Genomic DNA, 10,758 nt, shown 5'->3' with positions numbered 1-10,758 from the left:
ATCCTAATTTCCCCCACGGGACCTCCACCTTTATGGCGTGCTGTCCCTTTTACCGTGCCATCCTAATGATGACCTAAGTAAGCACTGATATCCATTTCAAGGATTTTGTAGCAAGTTCAATGTTTTAAGAAATTCTCATTGCTCAAAAGTGGGTCATTTCCGATAGTTATCTACTTACATGGACTTGATTAGTAGGTTTTACTCGAAAGAAAGCGATACAAAAGTGCCACACAATTGGCAGCAGAATGTCACTCATGAGTCCACTGAAACCATGAAAATGCCACACATAAGCCATCTAAAAACTTTGAAGGTAAACATAAAATAACGATGTTAAAAACCGATGAATATAAACTGTGCACATGATAGCATTAAACTGCACTGCCAACAGTTAATAGAGTGCAGCCCTTCATACCCAATGACCCTCTTGGCATTTCCCTCTGGTCGTTTCCGTTCTATTCTAGGATCATCGTCTTTTGCAGTTTCTGCTCGTCAAATACTGCTATCACTTTTCCTTCCCCATAGGAACTTCCGCACCAGCTGCTGTTACGGAAGTGGGCGGGGTTTTTCGAAGGCTACTATACAATAGATGCAAGAAGTTTGGAACATATCAGATCTTGCGCTTCCCTCTAGCTCCACTGTACGCATCGAAACGAGTCCACCAGACAAGGAAATGGTTGTGCCCATCTTATAATAGGGTGCTTCTCACTATCCTGCTAGACCTTGGCCTAGATTTTTTTTTAACAAATATTTACATAAGTATGCAATTTAGAAAATATGTATAAAATCACAAATAAAAACATCAAATAAGAATAATTATATTTTAAAAAAGAAGCATTGTATCAGAATAAAAGGTTGACTTCAAGTCCTTAACGCAAGCATTTTACAGTTCTATATTTAATTTTCTTTACTATTTATCTGCTGTTTCTCAACCAATAATGATTAATTTTGGTTTTTAAACACGCTAAACGTATGTTAGCAATGCTGTGTTCATGAGAATTTGTCGTTTCTTGTCCAGCCAGTGAAGCCTTGCTATTTGTTTTGGGGCTGGGTTTGTTTTAGACTTTTTTTGCTAGTATTCGCGCTTGTTTTCTGGTTCTAGAAGTGGGTTGGTCTTGTTTCGGACAAGGCGGTGACACTGTTCCGGAGCTGCACCGTGCACCAGCCTCTCCCAGTGCAGGTATTGATCTTTATATGGTTCCACTGCCATTGTCATTTTGTCATCGTTAAGTCTTCTAAACCCAAGTCTCGTTTAGAGAGTACTTGTTGATAACTGTGAATTCAGACTAGTGTTTCGGGAGGTAAACAATATGCACAAGCTGTACGTGATATTACCATGCCAGTACTGGGGTGTTCAGTTTTTTTGTAGATGATGGATTATGCTCCCATAAATGCTTACCTGTGGGCATCTTGATGTGATGGCTGTGTGTGCTAATGTCTGTGTCATGTCGCAGGGAGGAAAGGAATGGAGCCCTGTGAACATGTTATTATGTGTGTTTGTCAGCGGTCTGTGTGCTCTCTCCAGAGTTGTCAAGTGTGCACTTAACGTGTGACATCTAGTCCCGATATGTCGCCCAACCGAACTCTGCATGCGTGCACTCATAGTTGGTAGTTTAGGTTTGCCATTATACATAGACCCAGATGTTCCAACTGTTTGGTAAAAGGTCAGGAGAGGATAAAGGTGTCCCACGGAAAGTGGGACAGCACGGCTGCTATAGTTGTCCTGTGCGCTATGGGTGCCAGTGTGTGCCTGGCCACTGTCAGTAGGTATGTGTAAATCTACAGGCTGTGTGAGTGAGTGGAGTCTTGGAAGAGGTGTGTGCATCCAGTTCAGAATCGCACCTCTTTGTGACCAGATGGTCTTTTGAGAAGTTCCACTGTCCCCAAGTTAATCAGTTGGGTCTGTCTTTATCTTCTGTATTAAAGAAAAACAACACTAAAACAAACCCGTACATAGACAAGGGGGTTGAAGCATGTAATGTTGGTTACCAATAATGAGTGACAGCAGGTTGGTACAGGAACGTTTCTTTATTATCTGTAAATTAGCGTTTACTCGAGGAGCGCCGGCCGGCGCTGCCGTCTCATTCAATCTCAGCGCCCAAATCACAATGCGCGCGCATCGCCGCCAACATGGCCGCCGCACGTCACGTCCCGACGTGACGTGCATAAACTAGAACGTACTCTACATATCTCCCCCTTTTACTGAACATTAAGCAGGTACTTATAAACCATTGTCCAATTCAAAGTCTCGAAATCTGGAGGGTCTTACCACCTGCCTTCCGCTCCTGGTAACCCTGGTGGGGTTCCCCTGAGTCCCTTGATTTTGTATTTCAGTTCCTTCCGTTTCTTCACTTGCCACCCCACCATCATTCATGCCTCTCCCTGACCCGTCCTTCTCTGCTCCTTGACTCTCGCTCACTCCTTCCCCTTCTCGCGCCATCTCTGTACTTACTCCGTCACCTTGTTCACTTACGCTTCGTCCTCCTTCAGTATTTAAATCGTCCAACTCTTCCCATGCCATTCCGGGTTGCTCCCAGCTCAATACCTTGTTGCACCGGGCCATGCGGTCCTGGGACCACACGTTTCCGTCGCTCAGCAGAGCCGCTCGTTCATACACTTCTTTAACTTGCATAGGTTTGCTATATTTACTGTCCCCTTTCTTCTGTAGAGTGTCTAGCTTTACTCTTACCCACTCTCCCTTCTCCAGGCCAGTTTCTTTCACATTTCTTCGTTTGTTATAATGGTTGGTGTAGATTGTTTGTGCTCTTTCCAGGTTGGCTCGGACCACTGCGGGAGACCACTCACTGGTGATGACCTTTTCCTTCCAAATCCTGTTATCATGCGTGAATGGTTCTCGCCCTCTCAATATTTGGAACGGGCTGAATCCCGTACCAGTGGGGGTTATTCTGTAGGCCCACACCATATTCTCTAGTGCTTTCTCCCAGTCCTTGTTGCTGGAGATGGCGGCTTGTATGGCTCCCATCACTACCCTGTTAAACCGCTCCACTAAGCCGTTCCCAGCTGGATGGTAAATCGCTGTGTGTTTGATGATAATGCCATTTCTCTGCATAAATTTGTTCCACCTTTCCGACGTGAATTGGGGGCCATTGTCGCTTAGGATGGACTTGGGGATTCCTTCCCTCGTGAAGGTTTCTGACAGAAATTTCAAAATATTCTCAGTGTTCATGGACTCGTCCACCCTCAACTCCGGCCACTTAGAGTATCGATCTATTAGAACACACACATACTTCTGCGTGCCCTGGTCATTTAGGACAGGTCCCAAAATGTCTATGGATAGCTCTTCCCACGGATTAGAGGGAGGGTCGAATTTTCCGAGCGCTGGCCGCAGGGGTTTTAGGGTTTTGTCTGCTCCTTGGCATTGTGGACACTCCCTGACATGCCTTTCCGCTCTTATGTCCATGCCTGGCCACCAGTAGTTTTGTTTCGTTCTGGCCTTGAGTTTTCCTATGCCTAAGTGGCCCTCATGTAGCAGGTCCACTAGCTTGGTGATGAGGTTCCTTGGGGGGATCACCTTGTCTCCTCTGTAAATGAATACCCCCTTGTCTCCTAGTGACAGTTCTTCCCTCACTTCGTAGTATGGCCTCAGGTCCACCCTCACATTCCTTTTGTCTGGCCATCCTTGTACGATGTGCATCTTCACTTCCTTCATGTCGGTGTCCTCCTCGTATGCCTCTGCCCATTCTTGTTGGCTGATTAACTTCTCCTGGTCTTCTATGAGAGCTACCAACTCCCCTCTGCCTGCAGGGTCTTCCTCTCCGGGCTCCATGGCGGCGGCTCTACTCAGGTAGTCAGCTACTCGGTTCCGGTTCCCGGGGATGTACTCCACATCATACCTGAACTCGAGTAACTTTAGAGACATTTTGGATATCCTGGGTGTGGCACTGGCGTGTCCGCTCGATGTTAGCACTTTTACCAACGGCTTGTGATCTGTTTTGAGTAGAAATCGGGTACCCCAAAGGAATTGTCGGAATCTCGCCATGGCCCATATTACCGCCAGCATCTCCTTCTCAATCACGCTGTATTTGCTCTCAGTATCCGTCAATGCTCTGGATGCAAAGCTGATTGTCTCCATTTCCCCTCTTCCTCGGTCTTGCATGAGCACAGCGCCCAGGCCCTTGTCGCTGGCGTCAGTCGTGAGCACCGTGGCGCCCTGTGGGTCGTAACCTTTGAGTGGTACGGCTCCTGTGACGTCCTTTTTGATGGTTTCAAACTCTGCTTGAGCTTCCGGTGTCCTCTGGAACGCAGTGCTCTCCCTGGTCAGCAACCTCATGTGGTGGGTCTTTGAAGCAAAGTGTACCACGAACTTGCTGTAGTACTCCGCCATCCCCAAGAACGACCTGACCTCTTCCTTGTTCTTGGGGGGCGGTGCTTCAGCGATGGCTTTTACGCTTTCCGCCTTTGGTGTGATGCCCTGTTGTCCAATTTCGTGGCCTAGATACGTTACCGATTGCAGGCCCAATCGGCACTTTGTCCACTCCGCTGTTAGGCCTTTGTTCTCCAACGTTTGTAGCACTTTTCCTAGCTTCTGATCGTGATCTAGCCTGTCACACCCCATCACCAGGATGTCGTCCTGGAAATACTGGACACCCTTGCAGTCTCTGAACAGTTGGTGCATCATTTTCTGAAAGACTGCGGCCGCCAAGGCCAGCCCAAACGGCATGCGGCAGAACTGGTAGCACCCGAACGGGGTGATGAAGGATGTGAGGCTTTTGCTGTCCGGATGTAGTGCTATTTGGTGGTAGGCCGAGGTTAAGTCAATAGTGGAGTACCACCTAACTCCTCTGGTCTTTGCCAACATCTCCTCGATCCTGGGGAGGGGAAATTTCTCCACTACAATGTTTTTATTCAGTTCTCTCAGGTCTACGCAGAGCCTGACCTTCCCATTGGGCTTCATTACCACCACTAAGGGCGCCAGCCATTCGGCGCAGGTGATCGGTTCGATTATACCCTTCTTTTCCAATTCTTGGAGTTCCTTCTGGACTGCCTCTCTTACCGCAATTGGTACGTTCCTCACTTTGTGAGCTACCGGGGTGGCTCCTTCCTTGAGCACAATCTTGTGTTGGAATTTCTCCATCCTTCCCACCGTGCCTCCAAACACTTTTGGGTAGTTCTCCTTCCATTTGTTCAGATCAGGCCATTCCTCCTGCTCTGTGAGTAATATTTGCTCCTTTCCTCCTGGATCCAACTTTATTCCTAGGTCGCCCTGGTCTAGCCATCCCAGGACAGAGGGTCCTCTCTCTGCAATGTACAGCTTGCACCATGCTGATCGGCCCCTAAATTCAAACAACAGGCGTCGGAACCCTACCATTGGAATGCGGTCGCCATTGTATGTGACCGGCCGAATGTCTAGTTTCTCCAACTCTGGGCCCAACTTCGGTCTGAACGCTTCTTCCCATACTGCCCGTTGCACAATGGTGAATGGAGATCCAGTGTCTGCCACAACTGTGATGGTGATCCCGCCCATTGACATGTCCAGGACGGGTTTTGTTGACCTCTTCCCTTCCACGCTCAATACCTGGTCGTATATGCATAGGACGGTGACCACCTCTTCCTCTGCGACCTCCTCCTGATCTTCTTCGCCTTGGTCGACACATTTCACCACGCCCTTGGGTAGCTTCTTCCGACACACTTTCTCATAGTGGCCTAAGATGCCATAGTGTAGGCACTTGGCCCGAAATGCCGGACATCTTCTATCATGTGCTTCATGGGACCAACTTCCGCACCTATAGCACGTTTTCTTGCCTTCATTGCTCGTCTGCTTCCCTTGCCATCTGTTGGTTCCTTTGGTCACTGGATTCTTGCCTCTCTGGTCTTTGCTGTGATCTTCCTCTTGTATCCTGTTCACCATGGTTGGGGTCGCTACGTCTTTCTTGGTTGCGTCAGCGCACCTCCGTGCGAGTTCCGCCCTCTTGACGATGACCAAAACGTCTTTGAGTGTGGTGTCGCCACTTGCCCATAACTTGTCTTGGACATTCGTGCTCGTAGTGTGCATTACTATCTGGTCCTTGATGAATTCGTCTTCCCACAGTGCGTATTTGCATGTGGACGCCAGCTTCCTCAAGGCCGCTACGTATTCTTCTATGGATTCTCCTGTCCGTTGTTTCCTCTGCTGGAAATTAAATCTGTCCACTGACACACAGATTGTAGGGCGATACCGTTCGTCTAAGTCTTCTACTGCATGGGCATATACGTCATCATCAGAACTATCTCTCTGCTTGGGCACCAGGCTCTTGTAAATTCTGAGTCCTTCCGGTCCTAAGTTCAGTAACAGGATGCGTTTTTTCCTTTGTGGAGTGAATTTTTCTTCGTTTTCATCCTCCAGGACCCCTATGAAATTATCTATATATTCCTTCCAGTCCTCCCACTTCATCAGTGGGTCTCCGGGCTTCGGTAGGAATTGCACAGGTGCGATAGCATATCCAGCCGGTGTACTAATTTTCACCTCCCTGGTTACTGATGCCTTGACGTCTTTGCCGGTGGGGCTACCTGGGGTACTGTCCTTTGTCTCTGTGCTTGTCTCTACCTGGGGACTCTCTGTGCTAGTCCCCCCCCTCTTCCTCTTTAGTAGCCAGCGCTGTTCCTCCCTGGCGTTGATTAACGGGAATTCTATGCGCTTATTCTGGCTGCTGTGGGGTATCTGTGCCACCACTCTGACCCTTTTGCCGCCTCCGTGGGTGGCTGTGGCTCTGCCATGCCCCTCGAGCTCGCCGTACCTTGGGTGTATCCTGCCGTGTCCCTGTGGGCCGTCGAGTTGGCTGGGTTGTGCAGGGTAGCTGTGTGCCCGGGTCTGAATGGGCCTGATAACTGCTTCCCTTGTTGTTGCCCACGTGGAGGGTCCGTTTTTTTCATGTGGTGTCGTCTGGCTGGGCACCTCCCGTCCTCGTCGCCACTGTAATATTGGTTACCAATAATGAGTGACAGCAGGTTGGTACAGGAACGTTTCTTTATTATCTGTAAATTAGCGTTTACTCGAGGAGCGCCGGCCGGCGCTGCCGTCTCATTCAATCTCAGCGCGCAAATCACAATGCGCGCGCATCGCCGCCAACATGGCCGCCGCACGTCACGTCCCGACGTGACGTGCATAAACTAGAACGTACTCTACAAAGCAGTCCCATTTAGACAATGTTTTGTTGAAAGTTTCACTCACATTGTGGTTATGCTTATAGTCAGCATAGAGCAGAGTAGTAGTCCGTCACCTCCAACCGTTAGCTTTTTAGGACTGACCTATAGATCCCATTAGCAATATTCCAGTCTCATCCCCCCCCCACCCCCACCCAAAAAAACCTACATATGCATATACCTAGATTAGCTTTTGGCTAACCCTTCTCGGCCATTAGTCCAGGTGTCATTCACAGTTTAATTCCACGCATCATGGCCTACATACACTACAGTACAGGGCAGAGGGTCAGCTACTTCTGTCATTGGCTTTTCTTTTCCACATGTTCACCTCTCCTTGGAAATGTGCCTGCTTCAGTGCCAGGGCTGGTATGCCATTCTCTGCATTAATTTCTGCTGTAATTTTATTTTATTTATTTATGTATTGTGATGTCATTTTTACTTACTTTTTTTAATTGCAAACATATGCATGCCACCTTGACAATTTGACTTTTTATTGCCTTTACACTTTTAATGTCTATTGCGTATATTCAAAGAAAAATACATTTAAAAAATCACAGTCTTTCCAAGGCCAGTTGCATTGGCTTTGCCAGTGCTTAGTTATGTCTGGTGTTAGCCAAGACCTTTTGATTTTATTAAAATTATATAATAGACTTATAATGGTTTTCAGCGAGTCCACTTTATGCATTGGTCTGCTTTTGTGACACACACTTTTCTTCTGTCCACTACAGTATTAGGCTGTGGATTTGCTCACATCAGCCATCGGCTAACTACACTGTGAGTGATGGCATTCTGGGACTACAAAGGCAATGTGTGATTTTTGAGACCAAAAAAGTATTAAACATCTTTCTTTGCTTGACAAGAGCCCAGCAGCTTCTTCAACAATAACGTTTTGCAAAAATCGTGACAATAGAAACATCGACAAAGCCAAAAGTCTAGAGGCCAATTCCCAACTTATTGGTTTTGCCAATGCTTGTCAGTGTCATTCACTTTTTTGCCCCAAGACAATGGATAATCATCGGGTCTTTGTAGTGGTATCAACTTTTTGCCTGTGTATTTTAGAATCGGACAGGAAGGTATTCCATTTGGAGACATGCCCACACATGCAGCATGCCAGCCCTCTATGGAGCTGTTGTGTGCAGCACAGGCAGTGGAGTGACAACAGTTTGCCCCCCCCCCCCCCCCTAACCCCTACCAAACAAGCATTGGCAAAGCCAATAGGTCTCGCCTTTGGAACCTTATAAGTGATTAGCCATAGCTATTGGCTTTGCTAATGTGTTTTAAGCTATGTTGTAGAGCAGTGGGGCTTGTGTGCAGCATGTTGCAAAGTAATTAAAAAAAATATTATAAGCATTTTTGAGACCTGGTCTATAATTAAGGTGAGAATATGTATATTTGAACGACCTTATTAAAAAAATATTTAATGTAAAAAATGTTTAGTGTATGGTTGAACAGTGCACACTTTTCCGCAGCATAAGGAAAGCCTGTGCTCTCAGTGGTGGGAGAGGGAAGACACACACACCCTACACCAAGCTACCAAAACGAAACGCCGTTCACAAACTCTTGCATATTCTGCACAGAGGAAACACTGCGTGCACCATGCGGTTCTCACAATGCAGTGCACATAAGGCAGATGATGCACATTAAACTTTATATACTACTGCAGCACAGCCTGTCCATGTATTTTACTCTGCACACGACATACACCTATGTCAGTACTCCAGCTGAACTTAATGAAAATCATGCTGTCCTGAAGTTCCTCTTCAAAATGTTGTCCAGCAACACTTATATATTTTGTCTAGCACTGAAGTACAGGAAGCCACTTTAGTATTGCTGTCCTTTGTAAATCACAGAGAAAAACACATTTAGTTGGATGCACCATCTAAAACGTGCTGAACAGAAAGCAAGTCTAAAAGTACACACGTATGTAATGAAAGTTGTGCGTCATATGTTTCACAAGCACAGCGCAAGCGATATGCAGGAGAACCCTAAAAAAGTGGATCCCTAATGTGAGTTATCTCAATTATGCAAAAAACTATGGAAATTATGTGGCACATTTCAATTTGAACTAGAAACAAAAATTTTCGTGAAATTGACACAATTTGCAAGTTATGTGGTAAACTCAGTAAATCTATAGTTATGTGTTAAAGTTGGCAGCCCACAGAAATGCATACATTTGCAGACCTCCCCATAGCCCATTGTTTTTTTAAAGAATGTATTTGTGACAGGTAAACAAAACAAATATTCTCATTCTGATCATTGCCCATTGTTATAAGCACGTTGAAGAAAACTGCTATTTCAAGTTAACTACCTTAAAATAACCAAGTACTATAAACAAATGCATACCATGTGTAAAACAGCGTTATATTGCCATCATCGGGTGCTAATGACATTTAGATACCACTTGGCCTTGTGATTTATGATGTCATCAGAACCCCTTGTTGGTAATATCGGAACATATTTCACAGTTAGCCAGATTGTGTCCCCTACCCCTCGCTCACTAAATATATACATGACTTTAACCCATTGTGTTTTGCAAATAGACACTCCTGAAACTTAAGCAAGAGACACTATAATCAAGGGGCTAACTATATACAATACCTACATACCAAAATAATTTGCATTCAATTTATTCACTAGATAGCGTGAGGAACACAGCCTAAGGCCTAACGTAAAATATCAATAGAGTATGACAATGTACAAGAATTGATGAAGGCCATCATATTAAGAATTATGAACTACGGTCTGAACTCCTAACCTATTTTTGAATGCATTATTGCATCAACTAAGAAAGGATGTGTGGTCTAGAGACTAAGCTGTCGATCTGGGGACTTTGATTTGAACCCAGCATGGCATTTGACTGAAAATTGTGTAGTTCTGAGTAAATCACACTGTGCCTAAAATGTAAACGTGTAAAATACTCGTGTAACTGCATGTGAAAAATAGATTTAAGCCTCCACTTGATGTATACAGTCTTGCATTTTCTTACATTGCCTCCTATAATGTGCAACGTTCTGTAGCTCCCCAGCTAGAGCTAAAGCATTAAAATACATGAATATACAAATGCCTTTAAATCCGATGTATTGGGGTTGCTATTGTGTGGTCTAATACTGGCTTTAAGCAAGTCTGGAGTCTCGACACTCACCGCTTGAAGTTTGGGTCTAATTGCGCCACTGAAGAGTGCCGACATATATAGGTTGTAATTGCTTACCATGGCGAGATATGCCTTTTAAATTACAGTAAGTTAGACCCTAAAACATAAGTTATGGCTCAGTGCCCAGAGCTGCCGACTTTGAAGCTGGGGAACCATCTTCGAGACTCGATGTCAGTTCAACATCCTGTGATTCTGGGCACATAGCTTAACCTCGCCCTGTCTACCAAAAATGAATGTGACCTTGTGCAATGTAACTGGTGCTCACGTAAAGCGCTCTAATTCGGGTCGAGTTCACGCTATATAAAACTGCAAAAGAGAGCTCTCGTTGCAAAGGGTCCAGTAGCTGGCCTAATGTGTACATAAAATTCATGAAACAATATTAAGGGTAGTTGCAAAAAAGGAATTCTAACAAATTATTAAAAAATATATCATTTTTAATAGCTTTTCAAGTTAAAAAACAGATATTACTG

The 10,758-nt window shown here is 45.6% G+C and overlaps 1 protein-coding gene across 9 annotated transcripts in view; it reads left to right on the top strand.

Annotated features, from left to right (window-relative positions):
- The first annotated feature begins 1,091 nt into the window (after positions 1 to 1,091).
- Positions 1,092 to 10,758, top strand: part of EXOC1 (exocyst complex component 1) — a 332,741-nt gene continuing 323,074 nt past the window's right edge. For 5 of the 9 annotated variants that reach the window (XM_086962625.1, XM_086962631.1, XM_086962627.1 and 2 more), the window contains exon 1: positions 1,112 to 1,177. The gene's annotated coding sequence lies outside the window, so the exon portion shown is untranslated. Of the gene's footprint in view, positions 1,178 to 10,758 lie in introns of all 9 variants that reach the window. The other 4 variants (XM_086962628.1, XM_086962632.1, XM_086962630.1 and 1 more) reach the window with 4 other exon arrangements.

This window comes from Lissotriton vulgaris, chromosome 3_1 (assembly GCF_964263255.1).
Source record: "Lissotriton vulgaris chromosome 3_1, aLisVul1.2, whole genome shotgun sequence".
Lineage (NCBI taxonomy): Eukaryota > Metazoa > Chordata > Amphibia > Caudata > Salamandridae > Lissotriton > Lissotriton vulgaris.
This window is presented reverse-complemented; position numbering and strand designations above follow the sequence as displayed.